Source organism: Pipistrellus kuhlii, unplaced genomic scaffold, assembly GCF_014108245.1.
Source record: "Pipistrellus kuhlii isolate mPipKuh1 unplaced genomic scaffold, mPipKuh1.p scaffold_m20_p_1, whole genome shotgun sequence".
NCBI lineage: Eukaryota > Metazoa > Chordata > Mammalia > Chiroptera > Vespertilionidae > Pipistrellus > Pipistrellus kuhlii.
The window spans coordinates 16,766,343-16,783,053 of NW_023425404.1; the positions used below are offsets into that span (position 1 = coordinate 16,766,343).

At 40.6% G+C, this 16,711-nt stretch overlaps 1 protein-coding gene across 4 annotated transcripts in view; it reads right to left on the reverse strand.

Annotated features, from left to right (window-relative positions):
* RAD51B (RAD51 paralog B) overlaps window positions 1–16,711 on the reverse strand; it is a 576,378-nt gene that overhangs the window by 254,464 nt on the left and 305,203 nt on the right. The gene's annotated exons all lie outside the window — the stretch shown is intronic.

A 16,711-nucleotide genomic window follows, 5' to 3' on the forward strand; every position in this document is an offset into this window, starting at 1 on the left:
TGTGACCTTTCTGCCAAGGTTCTGTAACTCCTTCTGCTCCCACCCCCAAGAAGGCAAAGGTCATCCATAAACAGCCACTTGGCTAAATCCACTTCAGCAAATTTCAATCTCTTCCAACGCACCACCAGTTTCACTTCCTGATGGGGAAGCTACAAAATGTCCACAGGAGGAAGTGAGAGTGACCAGCTGGTGATCATTTGTCTTTTTTTAAAAGGCACGGTCTACACGTGACCTGTGTACACACACACACACACACACACACACACACACACACACACTCTAACAGCTCACCCAAGAAAAACAAGCAAGACCTGAATCTGTCAGGTGTCTCTACAGTGAGAGGGAAGGTAACAGTGGCCTGGTTTCTCTGGCTAGCAGGCTTGTCTATTCCCTTCCTGCTGCTCAAAGGATGTTAGATCTCAATCCTACATATGTTAAACTCTGCCTTCCACCCAACAATTTTCAAGAAAAATGGCATTTTGGTCACTTGTTTGAAAGAGTAGCAATTTATAACAGCAGCTGATACACGTAACGTGAAAGTCTGATGACTTAACATCCGAAAAATTCAGTTATTTATCTGTGTAAAATGGGAACCTTACAAGTGTGAATATACTAAATGCCATCAAATTATACACTTCAAAATGGTCAATTTTAGATGATGTGATTTTCACCTTAATAACAAAAGGGGTAAATAAATAAGTCAGTGGACACTCAAAAATAAGTGGCAACTTTAAAACTGACAGGCCTCAGAATCAGGGCAGTGGGAACTGAGCATGAAATAAATTATTTAGTTTATTATGATAAAGCATTAGGAATTAAAACTCCAACATGTTAAGACACATCTTAAACTGTGAACATCTTTATGTTACATTCACACCTCAAGTGATGTATAATAAAACCTCCTGCCCCTGATAACTGTCTCAAGGCTCCATAAAAGTTCTGATGTTAACTCAGACTTTCAGCTGAATAGGTTATTCCCTCTGTTGTCAGCTAGAGACACGAGCCAACTCTTTCACAGAGAACTTCCTCCGTAACCAGGGGGTGCTCGCCCTCAGGGGTCCATGTAGGCACCTCAGCTGCCCTGGCATGGAAATTCCTCTAAAGATGGCTCGTAGCTAGAAGTGCTATACTTCTTATTAATATTAATACTTGCTAAAGAATCCATCAAATCCTAAATACCTAGTAGTAATTCTCATTCGTTATCTTTTTTGGATTCTTTTATAGCACCTTCTGGGGTGAATAGAAAAGTTGTTGTTATCCTCATTTAATAAAACCAAGGCTCTGGGAAGATTTTGAAATTTCATTTTCGAAGGAGGTAGGATTCGAACCCTAAATTGTGATGATGTCCAACTATCCTCATTTCTGTTAACCAGCAAAATATAAATTAAACTTTAGTAAAACTATAGGATCAGAAAGCAGATCAGTGTTTGCCTAGGCTGGGGAGGTAGGCTGATTGCCAGGGAACATAAGGGAACTTTTGAGGATAAAGAAAATGTGGTTAGTAAGTGGACACATTTGCTAAAACTCATCAAGCTATACACATCACTGAATGTAAATTAAGTTTCTAAAATTTTGATGTTAATGTAATCTCCCATTTTTGCTTTCCATAAACAAATTATTGTTCTTCCTTAATCTCTTTCTACTGACTTTGTCCAGAAGACTAATATTTCATTTGAATCTTCTAGAGGTAAACATGTCCTCTATGTCATCATTCTTCTGCTGTTAAATGCTATGACATTAAATTATGCTTCTAGGTTTGCATAGGGGATTTTTCCCCCCATATAATGCCATATATATTTGCCTTCCCTCGGTTGCCTAAATTGAGGTATGTTGTTAGTCTGTGTGGTTCTTACAATTGTCCTATTATTAGGGCTTCTCTGGAAATCTGAATTAACTGGATCACTCACATTCAGAGCTCCAAACTAAAAGAGCAAGATGTCTAAAGGGCAAACCCCAAGAGCACATACTCTTCCTCTTTTCAAGCTGCCCTCCACCTGGTGAGGAGCATGCAGGTCACTGGGGCAACGCATGGGACGGGGCAATGCACCAAGGGGCACTCACATGTCTGCGCGTTTGCTTGTCTGCTCCTTGGGCAAGTGCCCTGAGAATGCAAGGCTTGGTTTCCTATTGTGAAGCCAATTCAGAATTCTGATTCTGTTCTCCTGGAACATGGGCTCTCTGTCTCAGCAGCTCTGCATAGTACATGGAACTACATAAATGAATGGCTTGCTGGTGTTTTTGATAAAATAATAACATTTACATATTTCACAGCACTTTACCAAGTGTTTCCACGTGTATTAATGCACTTGAGGCAACAGCTCGGAGAGGTTGGCGCCATTCTCAATCCTGTTTCATAGAGATATCACAGTCACCAGGAAACTATGTAACTTGTCAGAGACACTCAGTTCATAAGTGGCGGGGTCATAATTTGGCCCCACAGCCTGTCCTATACTCATTTCTAACCACCTCTGATAACTACACTTGGATCAGAAGGCCATTCCTGTCCAGAGAAGGAAGCATCTAGAGCACATGTGTCAAACACAAGGCCCGCGGGCCAAATCCGTCCCGCCAGGCCTTGCAATGTGGCCCGCACCGCGCTGTCATCACTGCACTCCGCTGCGTTTCCATCACAATGACAGTTTATGACTCTTCAGTAAACCATTCGGCCCGCGATTTAGGCTGGATTTTAGATTTTGGCCCCTTCTCTGATTGAGTTCGACACCCCTAATCTAGAGCCTATTTTCAATGGTGCAAACACTGATCAAGGAAGAGAAAGAAAGAACAGACAGAACAAGATCGTCCATCTACTGTATATAAATCCAGTATGCACACTCTACTCTGCCTAGAAGCACAGCATCTCAGTAACTGCATTTCCAGCATTGCCATGTTTATAATGCTTATTTTGCTAAGCATGATATTCATCCCTCAAACACCAGCCAACCCACTCCCTCCTCTGTGAGTGCTTCACTCATCTTCTAGAGTGATTTGTTTGCTTCCTCTGTGCTACTTGATTCAGACCAATAGGCTCACAGTGACTGCCTTACCGTGTGTAATTATTTTCATACCAGACTGTCCCATTTGTCTGGGAGCACCTTAAAAGCAAGGACCGTGTCTCAGTCACCTCTGTGCCAGGGCATAGTACCCAACACATAGCAGGTCCCAAGGAAATGACTGCTGAAAACTATAGTACCTACCAGTCATTTGTGATATTCTTAGCCATAAATGAGTGATAAAATTTAGGAAATCAAACTTTATTGAGGCCAAATCCCTGCCCCAAAGACACAGTAATCCTGCCATTATAGCCCTACCTCCAAATCCAGTTTAAGAATTCTATTTTTACCATTGATAAAATTTGCTGTAGGTCTGTGGCTCATAAGGGTCTACTCACTCCAGACACCAGGGTAATAGGAAGCCCTGTTAGTAAAGTGAACTGGACACAGGATAGGCAGCTGAAATCGGAGACTATCCCACTCATCCTAAGACATCTGGCCACCTGGCCAGTGTTCCATCTAATCCACTTGGCCTAGATTATCATCCCACTGATTTCACACCAGACCCTGCAGTTAAGTATTATATGCAACTGTGGAGATAACCTTCCAAGAGATAAAGGCCTTCATACTCCATGTTTTTCCACTAAACTATGCAGTCACCATACACATACCTGCAATCTGAGATAGGTAATACCCAGACAAGGCAGACGAGAACTGGTAAAGGTTAAAGGCAGTGCTAACCCCTCTCTCGTACTTCATGCCATCTACTTTCCTTGGATCCTGAAGTCTTTTGGTATCTCATTCAACATTCTGCCCCCACCACCAACAGTCCTCTTCTCTGATGGAACTAATCCCTGCTCAACCTCCTGCCCCTGATAACTGTCGCAAGGCTCCATCAAAGTTCCAACAACAACTTGTAACTACTTTCCCTTTTCTCTCTTCCATAGGAGATACTTCCCATACCTCTGGCATCCCCACAGGTTTATAGGGATACTCCACAATATCTCTCACTGGCTCATCCAAATTCTTCTCCCAAACCCCTAACCATCCAACCCTGCTCAGAGAACTTTCTCTCCTTTTCCACTCTGATCAATTCTATTGCTAAGATTATGTTAGGAGTCTGGTTCCATACCAGCCAATAAGTCAAAACTAGGAACTTTTGGGGCATTCTGATTTCCTGCGGGGTGGTCCCAATGGCTGGGCATGTGCAGCAGCAGGACATCTCTAACCCTGCTTCCCAAGAGAGCTAGTCAAACAGTCCTACTAATTTGTGAGCCATCGTTCTGCATAAATACAATCCTCACCCTTAGTCTAGCAAGGCATCCTGGTCCCTAGAGCTCTCGCCCGTGTTTTCATTGACTCCAGATGAGGTGGCAAGGATGAGCGTGGCTCAGAGATGTTGGTAAAGCCACCTCAGGGGCTTGGCAGAGAGGAGCAATCGCCCACCCCTGTGTTTTGGGAGCCTGGTCTTTCCTGAAAAAGAGGTATAAGGCAGTTAAAAGACAAGCACCCAAAAGGCAAAATGTATGTATTAAATAAATTTGCTGCTGACTTTTCTCTGCGCATTGCTTTTTGGCATCCCTTTTACCTACTATACATTGTTTATGATTTTCCCATTCTGGTTTCTGATGACCAAGGCTGCCATTAGTGCTCATTTAAACCAGATGTTTTCCACAAGAAAATGTCAGCTGAAGGGGAAGGGGTAGGCCCATTATGAAAGAACGTAGGTCTTACAGCTTTCCTCGCCAGGAGTCTTTGCAGATTTGACTCAGGTTTCCGAATTGAAAGCCTGACCTATTCTTTTCTGCTTAAAGTAAAATGTAGTTTTACGGGTTCAAACAAGAACTAGAGTCAGGGGAAAAAAGCATTGTGAAATGTGCTGATCTTTAGCATATATGTAGACGACATTAAGTAAATCTAAAATGTAAAGTTAGCATTAATTATTCATCATAAATATTATTGTAAAATAAGGTTCAAGTTCAAAAACCTTATTTAAATTTTGATTGAAAATATGTCGTTGACATCATTGGACTGTCTGTCCTGTGCGCCCATCCCATCCCTTCCCTTCTCAGTGGTTGTCACAACCTTGGCTTCCTTTCACTCAGAAGTCTTCCCTAGTTTCCATGAAACAAGACATTTCCTTTTTGTGCAAGCTAGTTAGTTACATCAGGGTTTTTTTTGTTGTTGTTGTTTTTTTCCATCACCTGCAAGAAAGAGTCTTGACTGAAATGGCGATGCATAAGAATTGCTTGTGTTCCAGCTTTCTTGCGGGGGCAGTGTGTTTTACAGGCAATCTGTAAAATCTGAGGAAAAGTGCTTGCAGGTGTCTTGCTACCTTCACTCTCACAAAGCAGCAGCCAAGTAAATGTCCTATCCTCTATGCAGATGAGGAAACTGAGGCTCAAAACCTAGCTCACAAACTAAGGGCTAACTAAGCGTCCAGGGGAGGATGCCAACCCAGGTGGATACAACTCAGAGTCCTATCAGCCTCCTAAAGGAGCTGGGTGAGGGGGCAGGTGGAAATCCCACAGCAGGGGGGGGAGGGAGAGTAGGGAGGGGGTTATGAAAATATATGTCAACTGCACTTATTAAAAAGTTTGTATTGGTGTATTGGAATAGATTGTTTCTCTTTCTTCACTACCAAATCCAAACGCTTTCCACGTCTGATTAAATAGACTGCTGGTTCACACAATTTTAACCTTCTACCCCTTTGGCCCCCATATCTCAGGTTCCCCATCTAATACTGCCCCAGCCCCAGAACCATAAAGGCAGAACTTGCTCCTAAGACCTTGGACTCCCAATACTCAGGCCTCCCTGCCTCTCCTTTCCTGCCCTGATGCTTTCCCCTCCTACTCTGTACACAACACAAATACACACACAGTGCCCTTCACGTGGAACAGCATTATTACAAAGTGAAGGGGTTCTAGGGAAAGGAGCAGCATCCATCTAGCAGGGGCTGGTCTCCTGGCTAGTGTGACCAGAGAAACAGTCTCACCCAGGAACCACTCTCAGTCCCTCCCGGCCTGACCGTGGAACCCTGACCCACCATCTCCTGCCTCAGATTTCCTGGCCCGACTGCCCTTTCTGTTTGAATATCACAAGTCCCTTCTGCCTCATCCTTTTGCTACTCACAAAGCACACTACCAATCCTACGCCTGTTACGGGTTTGGGGGGTGGTGAGTGAATATGAGTCCCAGTTATACCCACTCCTTTAATTGGGGAGAAGTAGAAATTTTAAAATATCTTATACAGAGGATTGTGCTATACACTGGATTTGCAGTCTAGAATAAGGCAAAATTTACATAGTCAAAACTACCCCAGAAAGTCCCTTCAACCTCCCAGTACAAACTATATAGCGACAACACTGCATAGTAATATGTGTGTACAGTAAACTGCATAGTGCATAACTAAGATTACAAGTGCAAAATGCAATTCTGCAGAATTTTTAATTCTATACGAGAGAGAGAGAGAGAGAGAGAGAGAGAGAGAGAGAGAGAGAGAGAGAGAGAGAGAGAGAGAGAGAGAGCATAGTGGAACTTGAGTACATTAAAGGGACGCTGATACTACTCTCCGGATCTTTCCCCCCAACACCCACAGGCTTTTTGCAAACTTCTAAACAGGCTTAAGGGCTCCCTTTACATTAAAAGACAGGCAGCTCCGGGAACTTCAGAGGCCACGTCTTAAGATATACAATCAGCACAAAGGAAAAGGGAGAGCATTCTTTCACACAGATCTCTTTTCCTGTTTTTGCCTTGTGGCAGGAACAAAAGATTTCTGAAAGAGAAAGCTGCTCAGAAATGCAGGCAATAACTTCTCAAGGCTGTGAAAGGTCAGTCCTTAAAGGGCACCATCCATATACACGGCCTCGAGGAGCCCAGAGTCTTCCCACCATGGGCCCAAGGGCTCTGCACCAGCCTTAAGAGAAAATCAACCCTAAGAAATCATGCGGAATAAATAAGATGCATTCCAGCTGACATGTGGGGCAAAACAAAAGCTACATTAAGCACTTAAAATTATTGGAAGATTAAAAGTTTTCTGTGAATGTGCCTATTGTTTTTAAGAATTCATTCTCCAAGTATATCTTTAAATATAGTATCAGTAACCTTGTTGTATTGGGACCATGCTCTAATCAGCTGAACTAGCCGGCCAGGGCCGGTGTTTTGGTACCTTAAAGCAGGGATTTTCAACCTTCTTTTTTTTTTTTTTTTTTAATCTCATGACACACATAAACTAATTACTAAAATTCTGTGGCACACCAACAAATTATATTTTTTGCCAATCTAATCCTCCCCCAAAAAATAGTGTAATTTTGATTCATACACACTAGACAGCTATTGTTGTGTTGGCTGTTGTCATGTCTAAGGTAAAAGAAGAGATCAGTGAATCCAGCCTTAAGGGAAGACGCACCAGTCCTGCACCAGACTAAAGAATCTGGTATTGCAGTTTAAAATAATTCTTGTGCCCTAGCTGGTTTGGCTCAGTGGATAGAGCAACGGCCTGCAGACCAAAGAGTCCCAGGTTCAATTCTAGTCAAGGGCACATACCTTGGTTGTATGCTTTTCCCCCACCCAGGCCCTGATTAGGGCTCGTGCAGGAGGCAACCAATCAATGTGTTTCTCTCACATCGATGTTTCTCTCTGACTTTCCCTCTCTCTTCCACTCTCCCTAAAAATCAATGGAAAAATATCCTCAGGTGAGGATTAACAAAAATAAAAATAAAAAAGTCCTTGTGACACATTGGTTGAAAATCCCTACCTCAAAATACTAGGAGAGGATAAGAGAGAAAAGAGAGCTTTAAGAGCCTAAAATTATAGATAGTCAAGAATTATCATGGAATTTATTAGTTTCAAATTTCCCTATATATCTATTGAAAAGAGGGAGAAAGATCATAGATACAGAACCATTGCCTGTCATAAGTTTCAGGTCTATATCCCTGCCTGAGACCTCCAACAGAACCAAGTCCCTATGCCATTAACAATACCCAGGCTCCTTCTACAGGGCTCAGCCAGACTCAGTAAGAACATAGGGTCCTAATCTAGGGTCTTATGGGGGAAGCAAGCATGGTTATAACATAACCTTTAGACTTCTAATGCTTTCCTCCTTGACCTAAAGAATACGCCCACTTTCTTTTATCACGCTTGCTGAAATTTAATTCAACAGAACTTTGCTGAGCACACTGTAGAGCAGACCTTGCACACAGTGCTACAGAGGTGAGAAAGAATAGGTGGGCTCAGCACCAACACTGAATGGTGGGAGTCATAAGGTAAACATACACACATGACAGGGCTGACAGGAAGCCCAAGGACTACTTGCTTCAAGAATCACTAATTACTACAATCAGCAATCCACTAAGAAAATATACAGAAAACTGAGTGAACCAATAAAAAGAAATTTATGTGTCCCTATAATTTGAGCAGTGAAAAATATGGATTAGCTAACTGGAGAGTCAAGGAGAAAATAGCATAATAGTAACAAATGAGTAAACAAAGATTGCCCTAAGTTCCTTCAAATGAATCAGACATCATCCTAGCTCCTTCTACATGGGTTTTCATTCTTATAACAATGATGTAAAGTAGATACACAATTTTCACCCTGGTTTTTACACCAGGGTGAAGCTTGAAGAGATGTGATAAAGATAATGATGTGGACACATCAGGATTGGGACCAAAAACTTCAGACTCAGCAATCACACCTCCTTTCATTTGCCCACAATCATTTCCTTGATCAAGCTATCTCTAACCCATCTTTGTGAGATAGAGAACTACACATCAAACGAGTTTTCCAAATCCAGCTTTTTTGGTGAAAATTACTTGAACTTGCAAACTAAAAACAAAATTTTAAAAGGAGGTAATTCAGGAAAGCTATAGATCCCAGAATGCAATTTCTTTTCCAGATGGCATAGAAATAACGAGACCAATTTTGAGCTATATCATCTATTTTCCAGGAATTTTTGGTACAAATATCCCCTGGAAAAAATCTAACTAAAATTTTTTAAAAGACTAAGTAAATGTAATCACTGGCTGCTTACCAAAGTTTCCTAGGGTGACTAAGAGAATTTATTTCATAAAATGTGTCAATAGCTTTTTTGAATGGACCTGAGCTAATGTAAAAATATACTGGTGGTGCTCAGTGCATATGTCCAATGCATATTATCCCTGGTCTATTACCTATGATGCTTTGGAATCATATGAAACTATGGTCATTTATAACTACACTAGAGACCCAGTGCATGAAATTCATAAACAGGTAGCATTTCAAGCAGTTGTCAGCCAGGGCCTCCCTTCCTGCAGTTGGCCGGCCCGCCCCACCCCCTGGTCAACTCCTGGTGGAACTCCTGGTCAAACTCTTGGACAAGGGGATAATTTGCATATTAGGCTTTTTTTATATAGGACTGGCAGAGTATGACTGACATTGCATACTTAACCTTGTCCAATTGTTCTTTAGTCCCTAAAAACAGACAAATGCCTTCTTGTTAAATTACATGTGCTCTGAAAGTTTTAAAATTGTCCTTTTTTTAAAATCTATCCTCACCTGAGGATATATTTTATTGATTTTAGAGAGAAAGGAAGAGAGAGAGAAACATGAATGTGAGAGAGAAACATCAATTAGTTGCCTGCCTTACACATCCCAACAAAGGATCAATCCCACAATGTAGGTATGTGCCCTGACCAGGAATTGAACCCACAACCTTTTGTGGTACGGGGCAATGCTCCAATCAACTGAGCTACCCAGCAGCCTGTGTTTTCCCAACCAACTGAGCTACCCATATCTGTGTTTTCTGATGGTCTGAGGCAACCCTGCTAGCAGTTCTCAACCCACAACCCACAGGTTGAAAATAGCTGTTGTAGAGCCTAAGATCATCAGAAAACACAGATATTTACATTATGATTCATTAACAGTAGCAAAATTACAGTTATGAAATAGCAACAAAAAGAATTTTATGGTTAGGGGTCACCACAACATGAGGAACTATATTAAAGGGTCGCGGCATTAAAAAGGTTGAGAACCACTGATCTAGATACTTCGATCTAAATGTGATTTTCAACATTTAAAAATTAATTCAAAAACATCTAGAAGCAGCATTTAGATGCCTTTGAGAATATCAAGAATTTTAGTAAGGCATTGTAATCATGTAATTTCTGGGGGTGGAAGATACAAAAGAGAAGTAAAAAGAAGATCCCATACTCTGAATTAGTTGTATTCATTGATGACAGCTCCAGAGGATGCTCATTTAGCACTCTTCTCTCTTTTGTGGAAAAGAAACTTATGTAATTCAAGTCATTTCATTCAACACATATTTATAAAGTGCCTTCTATGTGACAGGCTCTGCATTAGGTGTGCAGATTATAGCAATGGCCAAAACGAGGCCTCTGATCTAGTGGAGCCTGCATGGCAGTAGAGATGATTATGTTGGTGTGCTGGTTGGAGGACTGACAAGTTGGCAAGTGCAGCTGTATTCAAGAGGAAATCTGATCAGAAGATGGAATACTGTGAAAAACCATGGAGGCCTTGATGAGGGTTTTGGTTATATTTTGAGAGAGATGGGTTTTTGAGTGGAGGAGTGATAGGACATGATTCATTTTTCAGAAAGACCACCCTGGATGCTAGGTAGATTTCAGAGGACAGAAGTAGAAATAGGGAGGCCAGGCTATTACAATCACTTGGATCATTAACGATGTTGACCTGCTTAGCGTGGTAGAGGCAGAGGGGGTGAGGATAAGATGGGGTTCAGGGCTTATACTGAAACTACAGTTGAAAAACTTGTTGATGGATTCAATGTGGGAGCGAGGAAAAAGGGAATAAAAAATAACTGAGGTTTTTTGTTCTAAGCAACTGAGTGTGCCACTCATTGAGATCATAAAGATTATGGAAGCAGCAGGTTTGGCGAGCAATCAAGAGCTCTATTTTGAATATGTTGAGTTTGAGATGCCCATTAGACATACAAGTGGCAGTGTTATGATACATGTGGATCTGTGAGCTAAGAACATGGAGAGGTTAGAGGTGGAATAATCATGTAGCATATAGATGATATTTCTCAAGTTATGAAATAAGGTATAAACAAAGATAGAAAGGTAAAATCCAAGCTCTGGGCTACTCTGAGCTTGGAAGAGAAAGTGACAGAGAGGGCAGCCATTTAAAAAAAGTTGGGGGATGGGGGGAGCATGATGTTTTAGAAGCTAAGCAAGTGAAAAAAATGTGTCATGGACTCACTGTGTCAAATACTATTGAGAATGCACTTAAGATGAAAACCAAGAAGTGGCGTTCGGAATCAACTGGTGCAGGTCATTGGCAACCTTCACAGGAGTGTTTAAGTGAGATGGTAGGAACAAGAGCCAAGTCAGAGTGGGTTGAGAGGAGAATGGATGATGATTTAGATGAGACTTTTGAGTTAAGGGAAACAAATGGGTTGCTAGAAGGGAAATGTGAAATCTAGGGTATATTTTAATGATGAGAGTCATTCCAGCATGTTTTAATGCTGATAGGAGGTGGAGAAGGAAACATTAATAAGGTAAAAAAGGTGTGAGCTGATCAAGTAGGTGAGAGTGAGTGGGATCAGTTCACACGTAGAGGGCTGGGCTTAGACAGGAAGACAGTTTCAATGAAGTTGACAGAATTGTTAGTGAAAGAATAAGAAATCATCTCTTCTAATTGCTTCAATTTTCTCAGTGAAATTAGAAAAACAATGTCATTCGGGAGAAGTAGAGAGGAAGTATTAGAAGTTAGAGAAAGGAGATGTGAAATGGTTATTTCAAATAGGGATTATTAGAACTGCTGGATAAGACTGAAGCCATTTAAGTAAAGATTAGAAGATAAATGCAGACAGTATTTATTTTTCTTCAGGGAGGGCAGAGTTGACAAAGAGTTAGGTTAAACTACTATAGAAGTCTCACTAAGTGAGTGTGATGAAAGGAAAGCTAAGGGTACACACACAGTAGGGATTATTGCAATGGCCCAAGGACTCAGTTTCAGGTAAGAAGGGAACTAGGGACTTGAAAATAGCTTAAAAGTGGGATAATTGGTTGGGGATCTTGATGTGGTCAGAGTGTTGTTGGAGTGGGGGATATAGAATAAATACCCTACAAGTAGAGGAGGTGGTGGTCAGAGAAAAGGACACTTGGAGTCATGACTTTATAGGAGGGGAGGGTGACACTGGTAATATCAGGTATAAGGTAAGATAATCAGAATGGGTTGTTGAAGTAAGATGCAGGAAAAGATCCTTGTGGAACAGGAGTCATCTTAAGAAGCCAGAATGCTGGATAGAATATCTACTTGTGTAATGAGACCATCATGAATAATAATAATCATAATGTGGAGAGAAAGGGAGTCAGGAGCCTAACGGAGCTCAGAAAGTTGATCAATGACTAGAGTTGACAAAGTGACATTCCATAAGTCTGATTTTCTCCCCTATAGGTTTTGTATATTTTTCCATCTCTAACTGGAATCTAACTCTTACTTCTAAGTGAACTCAAAGCCTAAGTACAGGTCTAGGTATCAGTAATTTATTAAAAGCAAGTCCAAGTGGCTGAGTAAATAACAATATTCTGTTTCATGTCCCTATACTAGACCCTTTGTTCTGCCACAACCGTGTCTCCTTCTTCTTCTAAGGGAGATCATCTATTGCAGTCACTTCTGCCAGTGCTGGTACAAGGCACAGCCCTTCCCTCCTCCTCACAGACTCTGATATAGACAAATGACATTTTCTTTTTCTTTTTTTAAATATATTTTATTGACAAAGAGGAAGGGAAAGGGTTAGAGAGTTAGAAACATTGATGAGAGAGAAACATCAATCAGCTGCCTCCTGAAGACTTCCTACTGGGGATGTGCCCGTAACCAAGGTACATGCTCTTGATTGGAATCGAACCTAAACCAGTCAGTGACAAGTGAAATTTTCTATAAATTTTGCTGCAAATGTAGCATCAAGTGGCATCCTCCCTCTCATCAACTATGTTGCTGTTCCTATGCCTTCCTGTAGAAAATTCTAGAGCCTCCATTGCCAGAGGCCCAGGTGGTCATTTTCAGGCCAGAGTTGTCCATTCCTAAAGTTGACTAGGTCAGAGTTAAGAAACCAAGTCAAGGGCAGAAAACGAGGGGAGAATTTGCCAGTGGGTGGTGAGTTCAGGGCTGCTCAGACTGCGACTAAGATACATCAATGAAAGTCCCCATGGATTCCTACTGCTGAAGCCCACCCTCTAGTACCAGCCTCCATGTAGTTCACACTATCATGGCTCCTGATCTTGAATTTAGGAGATATTTCCTCCTTTATAGTCTTTATTCTTCACAGCCACAAAAGTTTAATTCAAATAGTACCAATGTGTGAAGGAGGAGAGTAATGCTGTCCAGTAAACTGTGTCATGGGATGGTCATGAGCTTCCCTAAAAAAAAAAAAATTGTGGGAAAGCTTTGAGTGAGACTATGGTGGGAAAGGTGCATCCACTGTTTCACACACACACACACACACACACACACACACACACTGTTTTATTAGTCAGTGAACCCAGAACATTTAAATTTTATTAAGACACAAAGCCCATATAAACTTTCCAGGATCACAATAATTTATTACTGGCTAAAGAGATGTTTCTGAACAAAAACAAAGAATTAAAGTCAACTACTGCTTTCAAATCTTTCTAACCATGTCCTCTCATACAACTCATGTTTCTGAATCTCACCTCATCATCAAAAGGTGAGTAGTAATAACTTTCTCTTAGGGTTTTATTAATGTTTAAATGAAAGAAACTGTATTAACACTCAACATCGTGTCTAGCACACAGTAAGTATTCAAAAGATAATGATCTACCCTTCAGTTTGAATGTCCTTACTTTCCTCATAATTAATAAATCTATTCATTAATCAAAAGTATTAACTATCTACTGTGTGATTCTCCGCTATTTTTTAAAAAAATTTTGGAGTTTTTTGCTGAAGCCGGTTTGGCTCAGTGGTAGAGCGTCGGTCTGTGGACTGAAAGGTCTCAGGTTTGATTCCAGTCAAGGGCATGTACACTGGTTGCAGGCACATCCCCAGTAGGGGGTGTGCAAGAGGCAGCTGGTTGATGTTTGTTTCTCATCGACATTTCTAGCTTTCTATCTCTCTCCCTTCCTCTCTGTAAAAAACCAATAAAATATATATATTTTTAATTTTTGGGGAGTTTTTAGAGAGAGTGGAAGGAATATGGATGTGAGAAACATTGGTTGGTTGCCACCTGCACAATTTACAGGATATAATTCACAACCTGGGCAAATGTGAAGAACAGAATCAACCAGGGCTGATTCGCCATCATTGTAAAGCACAGGATATGGAAGAAATAAAAAACAAAATGGCCCTGGTGCGTGGCTCAGTTGGTTGGAGTGTGGTACCTTGTAAAGAGGGTCATGGGTTCCATTCCCAGTCAGCGCACATACTTGGCTTCTGGTGGACCCCCATTCCTGGCACTTACAGGAGGCGGCTGGTTGATGTTTTCCTCTCACATTGATATCTCTCTCTCTCTCTCTCTCTCTCTCTCTCTCTCTCCTCTCTCTCCTCCCCCTCTTTCTCTTTCTCTCTCTCTTCCTCTCCCTATCTTTCCCTTTAGAATCAATGAAAGGCATGTCTTCAGATGAAAAATTTTAAAAAGTAAATAAAAACAAAAAGACATCATGGACCCCACTTTTTCAGCACTTAAAATTGAGTTAGCACACCAAAATACCTTAAAACTCCAATATATTTATATAAAGAACTTCAGAGTTTTGTAATGTCTTTAGGATGAGAATCTTTGAATTAAAAAAATTACCAATCCCATTATTTTAACAAATCAATTGTTTTTATTTATCCATGTCCACGTCTCATCTTGATCTATATATACACATTTTAATAATTTTATATTCTGCTTTTATTGCTTGTCATTATACAAAAATCATTATCAATACATAGTTTTCAAAGTCATAATTTAAATTGTTATCAATTAAAATAAATACAATGTACTATGTATGCATATTATAGTTTAACTAGTTATTCTTCTATTGTTACAGATTGAAAGCATTTTCCCTTTCTAAATAATGCTGCAATTGATTTGTTTTTTTTTCCTAGATATTTTTTTTGACAAGCAACATACTTTTTAAATTTTAAATTTATCTTTATTCAAGTATTATATAATGTCCCCTTTTTCCCTCCTTTGACCCCATTCTCCCCCTCCCCCACATCTGCCTTGCCCCCAAGGCCTACCACACTATTGTTGGTGTCATGAGTTATGCATATACACATATAATTTGATTTGTGCTTGCAATGTTTTTTAAATTTCAGACTTTATTACTTTTTCCTAGGACCTACATCCCCAGCAATAAACTTTAAAATATAAAGTTTGTTCTTAGAAATATTATTTTTTGTCTCTTTTAATATAACTTATATTCATTTAATATACCTTATGTGAATAAAACTAGGTTTTATGTTTATGATATTAATATTTATCTGATTCTACTCCATTACTTCCTGTACCAAAAGTTTATCTTTTTGTACCTAATGTCCGACCTGTAGACATTCAGTGGCAAGATAGATTGGTGAAGGATTCAGGAAAAGGGAAAGAGACTGAAAGAGGTAGGTGTCCAGGTTTTGGAGACCTCAGAGAAAAGGGATGTTACAGGCAAAGAAAACAGCATAAGGGAAATACCAAGGTACAATGACTGCGCAGGGTGACTTCCAGGGCCAGTTCCCTGCCAGAAGCAGAGATATTGCTGGGAGCAGCTGCCACGAGCCGCAATAGGCAGAGCAGGCCATCTCGGGAGGGACCTGGAAGCAGGCATAATAAACACTGGGCTATCCCAGCTGAAATTAAATCAGAATCCTAGTCATCAAATCAGATGAAACACTTAAATGAACATTTCAATCTAACCAGCAGGATGAAGAGAGACCTTCCACTCCTTTCCCACCCAGCAGGCATCAGGGAATGAGAGGCAGTGAAATGGCCACCAGCACTGGCCATGATGGGTAGTGATGATTCTCTAACTCCAGTTATAAGAGCTATGACTCCAGCAACCAGTCCTCAAATTCAATGCTAAATAGGATAAATCTATCCACTTATCAAACTCAGTGTGTCACCTGACCAAATCTAGTCAGAGGCAAGGTGCAGCACATATTTCTTTGGTTGACCACAGTATAATGTCCTGGATCCAGATGAACTTTCTTTGCACAGTATTTATTATTCTAATAAACCAAATGGAATGTTTAGAGATGACTGAAGCAATCTGATTGGCAAACTTACAGGGCATTAATTCTTCCAAGGTGACTGGTGCATAAAAAGTGAAACTATAGCACTCATGTAAACAATCCATCGGCCTCATTTCCCTCCCCAAGGCACCTCTAATTTTCAGCTTATGTTAGCTGTAAGACGAGCTAATGTTTTTAGTGTAGAGAAATGGCATTATCCCAGACACAGAACTTACTTGAAGAAAAAGAGGAAAATTCTATAGCCATACAGATTTTATCAATAGGCATCCATGACCAATGACTAAGATGAATCACTATTATATTTTGGCAGGTAGGTGAGACTATGGCACAAGCATCTCAGAAACTAAATACTAACTTATTCCAGGCATCAGAAATGTTCCACTTTAGGTGAGCAAATTGCATGATAACTTTTGCCCATAAGTATGTATGCTTTTGAACTAATCCCAAAGTAATGACTACAACTCAATAATACAGTCTAATTGTCTCATTCTTTCCGAACAGGTTCCTTCCTGTGGGCACTTCAA